Genomic DNA, 18,189 nt, shown 5'->3' with positions numbered 1-18,189 from the left:
TATTAATGTTAAAATGTTGTATTTTAATCTTGTTTTTAAGTTGTATTTCAATTAATTTGTTTTTATATCAGGTGTTAGCTGCCCTGAGCCCGGTCTTGGCTGGGGAGAGCGGGGTATAAATAAAATTTATTATTATTATTATTATTATTATTATTATTATTATTATTATTTATCTCCCTTTATTATAGGATCTCAGGATAGTTCACAGCATAAAATACAGGACAAAATCAAGTAAAAACAATCAAACAAAAAAAGAACAGCAAAACAATAAACCCCCTTCCCGCAGACACATTTAAAAGGCTGTAGAATATTAATTGTTGAAGAGGAATGTTTTTTGCCTGGCACCTAAAAATTCCACAAATAGGGAGCCACTACAAAGAAGGCCTTTTTCTCATGGTGCCACCCTCTGGACCTTATGTGGAGACACCTGAAGAAGGGCCTAAAATCAGTGGCGTAGCGTGGGGGGTGCAGGGGGGGGCGGCCACACCGGGCGCAACATTTGGGGGTTAGGGTTAGGGGGCGCAAATCCACGGGTTAGGGGGCGCAAATTACTTGCCTTGCCCTGGGTGCTGACAACCCACGCTACGCCACTGCCTAAGATGATGAATGCAGAGCCCAGGATGGTTTATAAGGGGAAAGGCTGTCCTTGAGGTATTGCGGTCCTGAGCTGTTATATAGGTCAAAACCAGCACTTTGAATTGGGCCCAGGAGCTAATTGGCAGCCAGTACAGTCGGGCCAGGGTCGGTGTAATATGCTCCAACCATCTTGTCCCAGAGAGCAACCTGGCTGCCAAATTCTTCACCAGCTGAAGCTTTCGAACCAGAGAACTGCTCCTGGGGTTGACCCTGTGTAAAGTTTCCCTTCTGACTCAGTGTCCTTGACCTCATTCCCTGGAGAAGGGGACTGCGACCCCAGGATCAAGACAAGACGATGTATCAAAGCAAATTTCAACAGTAGTAATATGGCAAGAGTAGATGGGTGAAAGAGGTAATAATAATAATAATAATAATAATAATAATAATAATATATTATTTGTACCCCGCCCATCTGGCTGGGTTTCCCCAGCCACTCTGGGCGGCTTCCAACAAAGATGAAAAATACACTAAAATGTCACATATTAAAAACTTCCCCGAACAGGGCTGCCTTCAGATGTCTTCTGAATGTCAGGTAGTTGTTTATCGCTTTGACATCTGATGGGAGGGTGTTCCACAGGGCGGGCGCCACTACCAAGAAGGCCCTCTGCCTGGTTCCCTGTAACTTGGCCTCTCGCAGTGAGGGAACCGCCAGAAGGCCCTCGGAGCTGGACCTCAGTGTCCGGGCAGAACGATGGGGGTGGAGATGCTCCTTCAGATATACTGGACCGAGGCCGTTTAGGGCTTTAAAGGTCAGCACCAACACTTTGAATTGTGCTCGGAAATGTACTGGGAGCCAATGTAGGTCTTTCAAGACCGGTGTTATATGGTCTCGGCGGCTGCTCCCAGTCACCAGTCTAGGTTGTTGTTCAAGGGACAAAAAGACTTGTTAGGCACCTGCAAGTCCTTAGATGCACTGGAAAATTGTGAGCAGGAACTTGAAAGCCAAACGGTTATGGATTTAGGCATAAGATAAATGGTCAGAAAGGTCAAGTGAAGGAATTTAAAGTGTTGCCACAAAGACATCCTACCTTTTCATGTGTGTCACATTAACTATGTATGACTTTTGAAAAAATAATAACATTAATAATAATTAATAATATCCATGATTCTTTAAAGCAGAAAAAAAAAATGCAAGAGCAATGAGCTTATGAATCACTATTCTTTTTCATTATAGGAGGCTAAAAGAAAGTCTAATAATTGTAAAATGTCACAATGTCATGGGTTACTACTTTCCGAGGATTAAGGAAGTTGCATCCTGATTGATGAAATTCATTGTTGTCATTTTCCATTATGTGCAGAGACTGCAATTAACATGCACAAACTGGGATCCGAATATAATCATAAGTATTATGAGAGCAGAAAGTGCAAAGTCTAGCCTGAGTGCTGTTAATGTAACATTATTTCAAAGGAGGTGCCCATTTTATTTTTATAGTAGTAGCAGTAGTAGTTTTACATTTTGACATAGCATTAACAACGAAATCTGATAATAAAACAGGGATGCTGAACTCAGAATTGATTTGGAAATGCATTATTTAAGCAGCAGTAGGGTCAAGACAATCTTGAAAAGCTCCTTTTTTAAAAAAGTTAACACTTTTGCACACATTTACAAATCGAGCCTTAGCTTTCCCTGTTTTAGCAATGGCAGTCTGCTTTGTGCTTATATATATTTTGCTTCTGTATACTTGGTAACATTAGCAATGTGCCCTGCCGATACATTTGAGAATGGCACCTAACTCCAACCCCCCGCCCTCCCGCTCCCTTAAGGTTTCAAAAACTGTCCTAAAGAGATTTAGGTTTTAGCGGGATTGATAAGAGGACAGGCAACATAAGAGCTCTTTCTTTGATGCGCATTATAATAGCGGGCCGAGAAAAAAACCCCCACGCTGGTTAGCCTTGAGAGCAGACCACTACACTGAGCAATACTCAGTTCTTTGGGACTGATTATGGCCTATTGAGGCAGAAAACTTGTTCGAGTTCAAACTCTTTGAATTCCTTGTTCACTCAATAGTGTGTCAAAAAAGAGCATTCAATGGCTCATGTCGCAAAATCACCGCCAGCCTAAATTGTTCCTATTTCTCCCTCTTTTTCTTTTGCATATGGTGGGCTAGAAAACTTTCGACGCCCTTCCGCAGCACCATAATGCTTTGATATGGGTAACATTGCCATAACAGCCTGCATTAGGCAACTTATATTTTATTCTTCTTTTCAGTTGTACATAAAAATCCCAGCTTAGTCCTTTTTTGTCTTTTGGATCCTTTGAACCCTTTCAGGCTATTTTTCCGAGACTTTCTGTGCTTTGACAGTGCTGTGCATTCACTGTAAAAGCGGTCAAAGCCGGGAGGAGACCACAAGCAAAACTGCGAGTGTCTTAAGGAGGGGAGACCACACAAATCCTGCGCACATTTGCATATTTTAGCAACTCAGGCCAGTGTGAATCTCAAAGTAAAGAAGGACACCGCCTCCTTCATTAGATGGCTTTAATTAAATAACTCCCCCCAAACTCCCCGCCCTAGTCCAGTTTTGGCAAATCTCCGATAATACCTGTTTTCCAAATGCTGGAGGTCCTCCCCCCCCCCCCCCGGGCATTTGAAAGTCCTGCCTCGACATTACCATTAGAGAATATGTTTGCCTTGCACAAGGGAGACTGAAGAATAAAGTGCTGATTCAGACACAAAAGTAGACGTCTTGAAGTAGCCAACCTGAAGCTCAAAGGGAACAAGGCCAAAGGCGGACTGCTCAGTTCATTTTCCAGCTCAGTAGCTGGAGTAATGCAGCCTAGCCAGCTGCTAACAAGATTGGGTCTGAAGTTTACCTCCACAATGAGATAATCAGATTACCAGCCACAAAGATCAAATAATGACCCAGCTTTAGAGCAAGTTCAGTAGGCCCTTGATAGCACTGTGTGGTCCTTGAGACTTGATTAAAAAATTAAATGGCTAAACTTTGCCTCAATATTTCACGTCGGAATTTTGAGTGACTTGACGGTTCTTTGCAGACAGCCATGTTTTGGGGGATATATATATATATATATATATATATATATATATATATATATACGCACATGAGGAGGTAAGAGAATGGAAGGATGAGCATGCTGGGCTCTTGAGCAGGGTCTCAAACGAAGCATGTGGAATTTCTAATTTGGTGGGGATGAGGAAAGTGCTTCTGCTCAACATAATGACCAGGAAGGAGGCAGATTATAACAAAGTTAAGATCCATTTCTACAAACCTGGAAAAACAAGCAAGCAGATAAACGAAACAACCGGCCCACCTCTTCCTTTGACCGAACCATGCCTGCACTGTACGGATGGAGCAAAAGTAGCGATTGGGTTTCAATGGAGAGCGATGCCATTTGAAAGTTTTTCAGATTTGGCTCCTGTATGATAGCAGTTTCAGTAGTAAAGGGATTATTCTGAGAGGCATACAAATGTGATTGTCTCACAGCAGATGGTGCGCACTGCTTCACCTTTGAGAAAAGTTAATTAAGCCAAGCATATTGTGCCCATAGAGAGGAAAATGTAGATGAATATTAAGCAATCAAACTCAGTGTCTCCTTTTTTCATGCCTCTGCAATGGGACACAGAATCCCATTGAAAAAAGAATTATGTACAGAATCAAATTAATTCACAGCCAACTTTACTCTCTTCCCACGTTTTAACAGGGGTGCACACCAGGCCCTTCAGAAGTTTTGTCCACAATCAATGGGCCACACTGCTGTGTCCACTAAATTAAATGAATCAGTGCAGAAAAATCTCTTGTGAGATATTAAAAGGGTGAAAGACTGTTTAATTCAAATCCTTCCGTAGGCTTTTCACAGCCTCTTTTTAAATAGTACAGTATAAATTATTAACTAACTCCTTTTTAAAAAATATATCGTAGAGCAAATTACTAAATAGACACAATTACCCTCTTGTTAATGAAAGTGAACACTTTGGATGCATTTTGAAAATAAAAACCCTCTGCTTTTGGTTTTAGTTCCTGTTTACTGTTAATTTTGCTAATAGAACATTAAATCCAAATGCAGTAATTGCTGGTAAGGTGTTAGAGTAAAAGAAAGCAATTAACACAGTTAATTGTTTTATATGAATATACAACTCCCCCACCCCCAAGAATAAAACTTACAATTATTGTAGAGATTTCCTTTTACAAATTTGTCTTTTAGATTTTTTCCCTTTTTAAAAAAACTGTTCTTTCAAATAGATCACACAGCTAAATCTTGTGGTATCTTTATTTTATTTATTTACAACAGCCTCCTTCATTTCAATTTAAATTGTTTGTGGAGATTTAAGCCTGGGTTTCTGGTCTCTGGAAACAAAGCGTAACTGAAGGTGCATGCCTTCTGACCAGCCCTGTTCTTATAAAGAATAGACGACTAGAATAGCTGGGAAAGGTTGCAGCTTTTGCAGAAGCTATTCATCTGATTCTTTCCCCCTTGAAGCTGCTTGGTGTGCATGCGTATTCTTCGGGTGTTTGAGATCTGTCTAAATGTGACTCTAAATCAAGAAATTCAGAACTGGAAATGAAGGTCTAGTAGAGGGGCCTTACTCATCATCATTGCACACAGTGGTTTGACTGTACAAAATTGTTAGGCTGATTTACTTGTATTTCCATTGGCCAGTTAGCACCGTGGCTTCAGCAATGGGTGGTAAAAGGAAGAGCACATGTCTTGAAAAGAAAAGGTCCCCCTGATTGATTCCTGATGGGTCCAGCTTAAAACAACAGGTAGAAAGGTGATGTGATTCAACACTTTTCCCTGTGAACCTGGAGAACTGCTACCAATTGGAATAGACATTCTAAGTGGACAAAGGGTCAAGAAAAGCCTTTCCGAACCTCGGGTCCCCAAGTGTTGTTGTACTACAAGTCCCAACATCCCTAGTGAGCAGGGCTAGTGGTCGAGGATGATGGGAGTTGTAGTCCGGCCTCGTTTAGGGACCCTAGGTTAGGAAAGGCTGTTCTAGGTGGTTTATGGCAACTTCCTATGAACTGGCAGGACATCTGGCAGGCTGACAAGACAACATATGGACCGACCTTATTCAGCAACTGAAGACTGAAGGCAAAGTTCATATCTAGCAAAATCTAGCAAGACCCCTGCAAGCACCATGTTTACAATTTGCACACTAAAAAAGTGCATATGACATGGTCTCAGACTATATGCATGATGTAGTCTGGCGCTCCTTGAAGAAGTGAAGCTGCTGAAGAAAGCATATAGTATACTGCTAGAATGGGAAACCAAAGGATGAGGAGGTCAAATCACTCATGATCAAATGGGCACAAGATATAGGACATTATATACAACTTGAGGATTGGGATAGGGTGTGGAAAGTGGATTTGAAATTTACAGATTGTTGTCTTCTGAAAGAAAATTGCCGTACTTTTTGCTCTATAAGATTAACTTTTTCCCTCCTAAAAAGTAAGGGGAAATGTGTGTGCATCTTATGGAGCGAATGCGGGCTGCGCAGCTATCCCAGAAGCCAGAACAGCAAGAGGGATCACTGTTTTCGCTGCGCAGCGATCCCTCTTGTTGTTCTGGCTTCTGAGATTCAGAATATTTTTTTTCTTGTTTTCCTCCTCCAAAACCAGGTGCGTCTTATGGTCTGGTGCGTCTTATAGAGCGAAAAATACGGTACATGAAAATGATGTACGGATGGTATATCACACCAGTACAAATAGCAAAAATGTATAAAACTGGGCCAAATACATGTTGGAAATGTAAAGAAAAAGAAGGTACTATGTATCATATGTGGTGGGAATGTAGAGAAGTTAAATTTTTGGGGGGGAAATGATATACAATGAACTGAAAAAAAAAATGTTTAAAATGACATTTGTAAAGAAACCAGAAGCATTTTTGTTAGGGATTTTAGGACAAGACCTGCCAATAAAAACAAAGAATTTATTTATGTATGCGACAACAGTGGCAAGAGTCTTGTTAGCACAAGGATGGAAGAAGGAGGAAATCCCAACAAAAAACCAATGGCAAGAAAAATTGATGAGTTATGCAGAGTTGGCAAAGTTGACACATAAATTATGTGAGAAGGACAATTGTAACTTCAAGGAAGATTGGGAACTTTTTGCAAACTACTTAAAAAACTCCCAAAATGATTTGGACTCCTTGGCAGGTTTTGAATAAACATCCACAAATTTATTAATAGAATAAATGATAGATAAGGCAATGATATGCACAATTTTTAACATGCAGAGAATAATATGTGCAAACAAATCAGAGAGGGCAACTGAGGGAAGTCTGAGGTGGGGGGGAGGGAGGGTGGGGGGAATAAAAAAGGGGAGAAATAATGTAATTGATTATTTGGATTGATAATTTGTTTCGTTGAAATTGCTTAATAAAAATATTTAAACAAAAAACAAAAGCTGGAGCTCCTCATTTCTCTGCATGAAAAACCTATTGGATTCATTGTTTTTTTTCTTTTTTAAAATAAACAACAACAACCCCAAGTAAGGATTTGCTGTCACACCTGCCCCCAGCCTTCACCAAAGCGGCAATACAGGCTTGCATTTCTCCCTTCTCAAAAACTTAAGGCTGCTTCAGTTCAGTCCTAGCCAAACCACCAACCTCTGAGTTTGCATGGGAATTGGTTGGGTCTGCCCCTGCCTTCCCAGCACAGGAAATCTATACTTGATATGCATTGACTTGGTTAAGACTCACCTGATTGTGCAAAAACTTGCATCCCTCCACTCAGTGTACAGGCAATCATTTCATGCTCATCAGCTCTCTGTATTGCTTCTGCTTAGGGTTGCCATATTTCAAGAGGTAAAAATCCGGACCCAAAAAGTTGTTGAGTTTTTTAAGGGGAATTGCCCAATAGCCCCACCACTGCCACTGCCACTGAGCCCAAGGCAGATTACCTGCACCAGAGCAAGGGTCTGAACCAAAGCCGCTAGCACTTTTTTTTTAAAAAACAACCCCAAATCCAGGACATTTGCTTTAAAATGTAAAATTCCCCCTGGATGGGCATGTAAGAGCTCAAAAGAGGACATGTCCAGGAATTCCTGGACATGTGGCAACCCTACTTCTGCTGCTACTTCCCTTTTCCAACCCCTCTGAGGCATGGATAAGAGGTAGCCCTGATTGCACTACCGTGTGTGTGTGTGTGACACAAACAGCTTCTACCCACCTCTGAAATGCCAGACCATTCTTTTAGCCATACTTCTGGTCCCTAGCAAGACTCCGCAAATGGCAGATTTATATCAAGCTCAGCATCTGGGTTAGTTGACCTTCACGAAGCAGATGTGCTCATTGATACGTAGTCATGGGCTACACTTGTACAAAAAAATAAAATAAAATAAAAATCAGGAAAAAAGTTACTAGAGTTAATCAGGTCTCTGTGTGCCATGTTATCTAGGAAAAAGTCTTTTCAGGTATTGGGATAATGGCTGAGAACAGCTCTGTGTTTTAAGCAGGGGGTAGGTAATTTGGGGCAATTTCCCAATGTCTCTTGCATTTCCAATGCACTGTCAAAAGCCCAGAATGAACTGCACGTTTGAGGAGCCTATGCATATTTATAGCAACCTATTATGTTACAGTTATTAAATAATTATGATGCAGGATATTACACCATTTGGCTGCCATCTTTAGCTAATGTATAAGGGATGTATTTTTTTTTTGGTTAAAAAAAAAGGATTATAGCGTGCTGTGCTGCTAGAACAACAACCAACGTGTAATACAATATTAACAGTGGCTTTGAAATGTAGAAGCTTTGCTTTGTGATGTCTTCACTTGTTTCCCTTCAAGCAACCTTCCAGTAAAAGAAAAGCACAGGGAACCGTAAAAGAAAACCCCCCACAAATACTGAACTGCTCTCATTGCCATTCTGCCGCTTTAGCAAGCATCCAACAATCTCTTTGTGCTTGGTGATTTTTTTTTTTTAAAAAGATGCTTGAAAACATGATAATTTTAATTTGGCCAACGCTAGAGTCTAAACATGATACAAGTGATTTGTCTCTCTTCTCTTGAAGCAGAAAGTCCTTCTTGCTAGCTGTCAACAGAACATAAGGAGAGCCTGAAGGATGAGGCCAATGGCCCATCTAGTCCATATCCTGTTTTGCGGCCATCGTGGTGTCTGTAGAAAACCCATAGGCCTGGTTGAAGAAGAACGTTTTTGCCTAGCGCCTAAAGGTGTATAATGAAGGTGCCAACTGAACCTCCTTGGAGAAAGCATTCCACAAATAGGGAGCCACTACAGAAAAGGCCCATTCTCATGTTGCCACTGTCTGGCAGCCTCCTGAAGGAGGCTCAAGAAGAAGTACCTCAGGAGATGATTTCAGGGTCCGAGTAGGTTCATACGGAGAGAGGCAGTCCTTTAGGTATTGTGGTCCTCAGCTGTTTAATACATTGAACCTGAAACTTCACGTTGAAGACAGCACACAGCACCAGGAGTGAAATACATTGTGGGAAGGTATGTAGTGAACAGCCTTACCAGGTGCTACTGAAAGCTCTGACACAGTAGTGTAGCATATATTTATTTATTTATTCAATTTCTATCCTGCCCTGGATCATATACTTGAGAGAGTACCTTAATCCCTTGTAAACGCAGTACGTCAATTCTGCAGGAGGGTCTCTTCTTCAAGTCCTGAAAATATCGCAGCAACTTTCTGTGTGACAGCCCCTCTCCTGCAGAAAGACATTTCTGCTGAGATATGATGGGCACCCACTTGATGCACTTTCTATAAACAATAGAAAGATCTTTGCAAAAGATGTTCATTTTGTAGAGGTTTTTTTTTTTAAAAGAATCTATCTTCAGTTATTTTTTATTATTTTAAAAAAGATTTTAGCTGTTTTAATTACATGCTTGCCTTTACAAACATATTAATAATCATAATACCTCAGAGTAAAAAAAAAGGTAAAGGTAAAGGACCGCTGGCAGTTAAGTCCAGTCACGAATGACTGTGGGGTTGTGGCGCTCATCTCACTTTACTGGCTGAGGGAGTCGACATTTGTCCGCAGACAGCTTCTGGGTCACGTGGCCAGCATGACTAAGCCGCTTCTGGCGAGCCAGAGCAGCGCACGGAAACACCGTTTACCTTCCCACCGGAGCAGTACCTATTTATCTACTTGCACTTTGACGTGCTTTCGAACTGCTAGGTTGGCAGGAACTGGGACCGAGCAACAGGAGCTCACCCCATCGCGGGGATTCGAAACGCCGACCTTCTGATCAGCAAGTCCTAGGCTCTGTGGTTTAGCCCACAGCACCACCCGCATCCCAATTCAATAAGATGTGTGGTGTATAAATAGTAAAATTATCATTATGGAATGGGACGCCCCTATTTTCATCAGAGAAATGTTGGAGGGTATGCTATTGGGTAATCCTCACAGGAACTATCAGGTTATAAAATTCAGCCTTGATTGTGTTCCAGAATTTACACAATTATGGCCAGCTTGAACAACTTTTAGGGAGATGGAGATGGTGAAAGGGCATAGAAATCTTCCGAATTCAGATCCCAAAATTCCTCAAGTCTGTCTCAGATACGTTCACCTGTGAAAACTTTGTTGCCTTTTCTCTTTCTCTTCTGCAACCGTGTCATAACAGCTTCCACTGATGTAACCTCAAGGTATCTGCAGGCACGTTTGCCAGAGACGATAGGAGAGGGGAATTTGAAAGGGTTCGCCCTGTAGCTGCACCTACATCATTAAACAGATGCAAAGATAGGACAAATGTGGGATGGGTTTGTAAGGAAACTGAAGTGAAAAGGAAATAGATTGTGTGTGACCTCATGTCACATGTCATTACTTTCCAAGGTAATATTTACTGCATTCTTCCTTCAGGCTTTTAAAAAACTTTTTTTCCCCACGTTGCAAAAAGTTAAAGTTTCACAGCTGTTTTCTGAATTGACTACTGTATTTCTAAGTATCCAATCATGTATATTTCTGCTAGTTTAAAGGCACATTCCTATGCTCAGTCCTTTGTAGGAGTCTAGGTAGGCAGCTGTGAAATTATGAGTATTGCCATGATTGAACTGGATTTTTCAACAGAAATAAATTATCTTAATTCTCGAGGTTTATTGTTGCCCACTGTGGTCTAAACTACTGAGCTTGCCGATTGGAAGGTCGGCTGTTCGAATCCCTGCGGGTCGGTCATGACTGTACCTAATGGTCAAGGGTCCCTTTTTACCTTTTATTCCATAATGATAATTGTACTATTTATACACCACACATCTTATTGAATTGCTCCAGCGCTCTGGGCAGCTTCCAATATATAAAAGCATAATAAAACATTAAACATTTTTTTAAAAAAACCCTTTCCTATACAAGATTATCTTCAGATGGCTGGGGGGCTGGATAACTCATACCCTTGAACATTTCTCCAATGAAAATAGGGACATCCTAAGGAAAAGTGGGACAATTCAGGATCAAATCAGAAACCGGGACAGCTTCTCTAAATCAGGGACGTCCCTGGAAAATAGGGACACTTGGAGGGTCTGCAATAGGCAAACTAAGCACATGCTTAGGACACCAGCAAAGCAGGGGCACAGATTTTAAAAATGACAACTTTTAAAAATAATTTGGCATTTGGTGTTTCAAAAAAGAAAAGCTAAAGCTTTGAAGCAGTCATCATGGGGAAAATCAGAACTCTATCAGACTTCCTTAACACTCCACTATGCATTGTTCTCCCATTTTTCTGTTCTCTTTTGATCACTTATCCTCACCTAAACCAGGGGGTGTCCTGTTAAAGAATTCAGTTAATGGGTTAATTCTCCGTGATTCAGCAGAGATGGCTCATTTCCCACAATGCACCTGCAGGTATATTGTAGCTCTCCTACCGGTGTTTCTTAAATCTCATTTAGTACAACATTGCTAACTCCTAGGCAAGAAAATACAAGACTGCAGCCCAATCTGATAAAATAATAACAATCCAGTTTGCCGCACTGTTTAGAAACAATTCCCCCCCTGTCTAAAATCCCAACTTCTAACTAATCCGAGAACCCACAAACTCTTCGCTCCCCACCCACAAAAGGGTGGGGGGTGATTGTCATTCAGAATGTTTGATATGAAGCTGATACAGGAGAATCTAAGAAAACCTCTTGTGAACTAGGTTAGGAAACTCTCATCTATCTTCCTTCAATAACTTTGGCCAAAAGTGTAAGATCAAAAGCAAGCACTCTGTGGGAAATTGAGGGAGGGAGGGAGGGGTGAAAGGGGGGGGGGAGATGATTTTCTTGGGTGCCATTCAAATGGCCACATATGATCTCAAAGTACAATTGTGCACACATCTACTTAGAAGTAAACCCAACAGAGTTCAATGGGACTTCCAACTGAACAAGTAGGTAAAGCATAACATCTTAAGGGCCACTCCGGACTGGAATTCTTTGGTGGGTGTTCTGCAACATTGACACAATAGTTGTGCGTTCATGGTGGATTTATACTGGACCATCCACACAATGGTCTCCTTTCCTGGTTGTTCTGCATTGCTTCCCCAACTTCATTGCCACTGGGAGTGGCACACTTGCAAAATGACACAACAAAAGTGGAGCACATACACACAGCCCACCCCAAAAGTTTGTGATATAAAAAAATTATAGCATTTCAGCAGGAAGTAATTGAACATGCCCTACTGGAACACGAAACAACTAGACGGTTAACGGGGGGGAATCCCACGCCTAAACGTTGTAGCTCAGTGATAAAGGTAAAGGTAAAGGGACCCCTGACCGTTAGGTCCAGTCATGGACAACTCTGGGGTTGCGGTGCTCATCTCGCTTTATTGGCCGAGGGAGCCAGCGTACAGCTTCCGGGTCATGTGGCCAGCATGACTAAGCCACTTCTGGTGAACCAGAACAGCACACGGAAATGCCTTTTACCTTCCCGCTGGAGTGGTACCTATTTATCTACTTGCACTTTGACATGCTTTCGAACTGCTAGGTTGGCAGGAGCAGGGACTGAGCAATGGGAGCTCACCCCATCGCGGGGATTCGAACCACCAACCTTCTGATCAGCAAGCCCTAGGCTCTGTGGTTTAGACCACAGTGCCACCCGCGTGACATATCCAGGTAGGTCTGGGATAGAACCCTGCTTGAAAGAGAGCAGCTCCTCTGTCAGTGTAGACAGTACCAAGCTACATGAACCAGTGGTCTGGCGTGGTATAAGTCAGTTTTCTGTGTTCTTATCAGAAGTGGCTCACTAGGTGCAGAAGAGCTGTGCTGCTAGCTTCCCACTAGGTGGGACACTGCCGCTTAACATTTGGGAGAGTCAGCTGGGAAGTTCATGCAGTGCAAAGGCAGCAGCAGAGCCAATCTGGGGCTCCTGCTGGTAAGTTTGTACCATACTGACCTCTCCACTAGTCCTCCTTCTAAGCAACAGTGATCCATTGTTGGCATTGAGTATCCCTGAAAAGGAAAGAGGAGCACTCCAGATGGCAACATTTTGTTGCAGAAGGGGTCCCACTTGTTTGCACAGTATTAAGAATGTGCAATTTTAATTAAAAATTCTGAAGCTAAACACCAGGGTGATCCTGCAATCTGAGAGGGATATAACAAAGGAGAATGTCGCAAGACGTGTGCCAAGTCTGGATCTTGGAGTTCGTCTTCCTAGCTTGATCTTTCTGTGAGCTCTAGGGCAAATGAGCTGTCCCCGACAGCAGCATCCCATTAGAGGCCTCCATGGCCCCTTGGCTGGTAAGAGACTTGTCCTTGAAACCTCTGCGGAATCGCTCTTTCTTTCCATTTCAGCTTGAGGTTATCATTAGAGTACATTTTAATGATACATATCATTCCTTGGTTCATACATGGAAGTCATACAAATTATTGATTTTCATCCAAGATCATTAAGAATTTTTAACACAGACCTTGGCTGTGGAGATAAAAAGAAGTCCTATTACTGAGCTTAACAAAGGTTAATTTTGGCATGTAATTAACTCATCATCCAGCGGCACAGAGACAACTTTATGAGTTAATTCACACATCAGATTTTAGAGTTCAAAGAAGCAGGGAACATTTTAAAGTAGCAGAGGAAGGAAAGTGGTTCTGCTGCACTAATATCCTCATGTCTCCAGACTTTTTTTTCGTAAAGTTGAAAAGGAATGGAGAATCATGGTGAAAGTGGAGACAAACGATGTTTTTAAAAATGACCATAAATACATTAGTCTTCTCGGAAAGATATGCCCCTAGGAGATGTGGGGCATCAGAGATGGAAAACTATCTGTCCTGAATGTGTTAATGATTATATGACAGTGTTATAGGGCCCTCCAGAAGTTGCTGGACTCCAACTCCCAATGGATCCAAACTACAAGAAAGAAGATTCCACCTAAACATTAGGAAGAACTTCCTGACAGTAAGAGCTGTTCGACAGTGGAATTTGCTGCCAAGGAGTGTGGTGGAGTCTCCTTCTTTGGAGGTCTTTAAGCAGAGGCTTGACAACCATATGTCAGGAGTGCTCTGATGGTGTTTCCTGCTTGGCAGGGGGTTGGACTCGATGGCCCTTGTGGTCTCTTCCAACTCTATGATTCTATGATTCTATTCTATGATTCCCTCATCTTCTACTCTGCTTGCAGCTGATGGGAGTTGGAGTCTAACAATGTTTGAAGGCCCACAGCTTCTCCATCCCTGAGGTAGACCACACATGAGAAAGAATGCTTCCAGAAGCTCTCTAGAACCTGAATCACCGAATGTATCAATTTCCACCAGGGATTTCATGCTGATATGTTCCATGTACTTGAAGGCAGAGAGAAGAAAATGTATATTGTCCCCTTTCAGCAAAACTCCAGCCAAATTGGGTTAAAACAATGTAGCCTGTTCTGGTTTGTTAAGAAGGTTATTTACGTATGCCACTACTGTGGCCTGTGTTTTGTTAGCCCCAAAATGGAAAACGAGCGAGGTCCCAACTAAAGAAGAATGGCAACATAAGCTGATGGACTAAGTGCAGCTTGCGGACTTAACATATAGAATAAGAGAACGAGAAGAACACATGTTTAGAGAAGATTGGAAAATGTTTATTGTATATATGGGGGGAAATTGTGTACACTTGAAAACGTTGGCAGCATTAAGATAAATTCAACAGTGTAAATAAGTTTTGATGGATGTAATAATAGAATACTGAATGGTTTAGTTTATGTAAAATATGCAGGGATTTATGATATGCAAAATGAACCATGGAAAGAGAAGAAGGAAAGTCATTGATATTTTAAGGATGTTTGAATGAGTATTCTAAATTGTAAAACAGAAAATTTAATAAAAATTACACACACACACACACACACACACACACACACACCATAGCCTGTTCTAGTTAGGAAGAAATTTGAGCTACTACTGATTTTTACCTAGCTAGGGTTTAAGGCAAATGTGGACGTTCCTGCTTGGGTTTTGTTTTCAAGGAAAACAAAAGGAGCTTTGAGAACTCATCTTGTGGAAGAGTGGGTAGGGGACATATCTCTAAGTACTTCTGAGTTTTGTCTAAAACAAAAAAATACTTTTATTTATTTTTTATGTTGAGGTGATAATTAAATAAAAGTTATGCACGTTGTAACAACCTTCCCTCCTCCACTTAATAGTACACTGAACATACAGTTATTTGGCGCAAATCTGAGGAGGGTGTGGGATGGGGACACAGGGAGAGGAGAGGCAGGGGAAATTCCATGGCACAGATTGAAATCCTTGCACTAACAGAACTACCTCACTGAATCCTGCCTCTCTTCTAAGGACTCCAGTAGGAATACAGCTCGAGCTCAGCCTATCTGTAGGACCATAGTCTCCCCCACAAACCTGCCCAGGCTCTGAGATCTTCAGAGGAGGTCCTTCTCTCAGTTCCCCCACCCTCACAGGCCACGTGGGGATGTACGTGAGGGTCTTCTCGATGGCTGCTCCCATACTTTGGAACTCCCTCCCTAGAGAAGCCAGACTAGCTCCCTCCTTGTTGTCCTTCTGCCGATAGGTGAAAACTGTTTCATTCTGATAGACCTTTGGGAACTGACCATTGTTATTTTTCTTTTAAAAAAGGAAAAGGGTTTTAAGAGAGCTGTGCCTGTACTTTAATGCAGGTAATAAAATCTATTATTTTAATAGATTTGCCATTTATATTGTTTCAATTAGAGTTTAACTCATATTTAAAGATTCTGTGTTTAATTGTTTTTTAATTATTGTTTTTCCGTCTATGTTTGTAGCTGCTTCTATTTTATCTCTAAGCTGCCTTGGGTCCCTGTTAGAGAAAAAGACAGAGTAGTAACAACAACAACAACAACAACAACAACAACAACCTTTTAGGTGTTTCTAGCTTTTTGCATTTTATCTGTGTTGTTTTAATCTTTGTAAGCTCCCTTGAGTCCTTATCTGAGGTAAAGGTTGGATGATGATGATGATGATGATGGGAAGAAGAAGAAGAAGTTTGGGTTGCTTGGTTAATATCTTCATTTTTTTCTGCCTTGTTTTGCTTTCTCAACCCCAGAACAGCCCTGATTGAAATTGTGGCCCACAGATTATAACTCCCATGACCCGGTCACCAGGGCTGTAGATAGATATCCAGCATGTGCCACACTTGATGAGATGTGGCCATTTTCTGCTTTCTGCCCATGACACCTATATGGTGGCTCTGAGTAATCCACATTGCTCATCCTAGTGGGAGCAAGGGCAAAGCAAAGAGCTTGACGGTTCCTCGGAGTCCAGGGAGGCGCCAGGCAACGAAAGCAACGCAAAGCCCTATCGGATGAAAGCTACCATTATAATGAACCGCAAAGCTAGGCGCATGGAACACAAAAGCTTCCTAAGCAGAACATCTGATATGGAAATGTTCAATTCCAGCACTGAATCTCCAGCTCACCCTTATCACTTGAGCATGAAATTTAACATAAGATGTTCTTTCGTCCTTAGTCCCACCAAACCCTGGCAATTTGTGGGAAACTTTCTGGCAAACAGAATATGAGACACTGACAAACTGAATCCTCATTAAAACAAAGAAAGGTTAAGGGGAAAAAATAACCTATTTAAAATGAGGTAACTCACCAGTCTTTGAGCTGTAAATTGACAATAGGATTTATATAAATCCATAATTGTATCTTTTTACCTGCAGTTAGGCTTGTTAATGATGAAAAAAGCGAGCAGCCCATCGTGAGGTTTTAATGAGGATTCTTCTTCTCTCTCTCTCTCCCTCTTTTTTTTTGCAGAGTTAAAAAAACCCACCAAATTAAATTTCTGCCAATTTACTCCATTGCAAATTGAGCACCACCCTGTGTGCAACCCCCCCCCATGAAGTACCTTAAATCAGTTACAACTAAATGTGTAAGTCAGCGTGTGCTGTAGCCTTTAGTCATGAAGAATATATTAGATTTTAAAAATAAATGGCTTTCTGCTGAGTCTTCATTGCAATGGCTTTCTGACTTTTAATTAAATTTTCAGTACTTGTGGGCGCTTCTTCATGTACTTTGGACATAGATCTCGTAGTGTATGTATCATTATGTGCCGAGGGGAAGGAGGAAAAAAAAAAAGCCAAATTGAAGATTATTAAGTCTGTTCATTTCTTTGTTAGTTGCTAGGAAGCTACCTGGCAAAATGGATTCGTTTCTATTGTAATGAAAGAACTTAGCATTTACTCTACCATCACATTCTAGAAGACCGAAACAGATGCTGCTAAGTGGAACATGATTAGTCCTGCCACTGGAAGTTGTTAAATGATACTCATTATACATTTCTGGCCTATTTCATTGGTGTTAAATGAATTTAATGTAAATTAATAAAACTGGCTGCTGCTATTAGTAGCAAGTGGGAGAGGAAGTCAGGTGTAACTAACTCTAAATTCAACAACCGGCAGTGAAATATGCCGTTTTCTTGTGTAAAAAAGGGGTGTGTACTTTCAGACCCTCTAAGTGTCCCTATTTTCCAGAGACAGTCCTGGATTTACAGAAGTTTCTGATTTGATATTGGAATGTCCCACTTTTCCTTAGGACATCCCTATAAATTAAAAGACGCCAGCTTCTTGGGAGGAAAGCAATCTTAAAAAGCAGAGACATCACCTTGCCAACAAAGGTCCATATAGTTAAAGCTATGAAGTGAGAGCTGGACCATAAAGAAGGCTGATCGCCGAAGAATTGATGCTTTTGAATTATGGTGCTGGAGGAGACTCTTGAGAGTCCCATGGACTGCAAGAAGATCAAACCTCTCCATTCTTAAGGAAATCAGCCCTGAGTGCTCACTGGAAGGACAGATCCTGAAGCTGAGGCTCCAATACTTTGGCCACCTCATGAGAAGAGAAGACCCCGTGGAAAAGACCCTGATGTTGGGAAAGATGGAGGGCACAAGGAGAAAGGGACAACACAGGATGAGACGGTTGGACAGTGCTCTCGAAGCTACCAACATGAGTTTGACCAAACTGCGGGAGGCAGTGGAAGACAGGAGTGTCTGGCGTGCTCTGGTCCATGAGGTCACGAAGAGTTGGTCACGACTAAACAACAAGAAATTCCCATCAGAGAAATGTTGGAGGCTACGGAGTTATGCGACCACCGAGCCATCTGAAGGCTGCCCTGTATAGGGAAGTTTTCTAAACATTTTATAATGTTTTTATATGTGTTGAAAGCTGCCCAGAGTTGCTGGGGCAACCCTGTCAGATGGGTTCGGTATAAA

This window comes from Podarcis tiliguerta (genome assembly GCF_965153285.1).
Source record: "Podarcis tiliguerta genome assembly, chromosome: 6".
Classification (NCBI taxonomy): Eukaryota; Metazoa; Chordata; class Lepidosauria; order Squamata; family Lacertidae; genus Podarcis; species Podarcis tiliguerta.
This window is presented reverse-complemented; position numbering follows the sequence as displayed.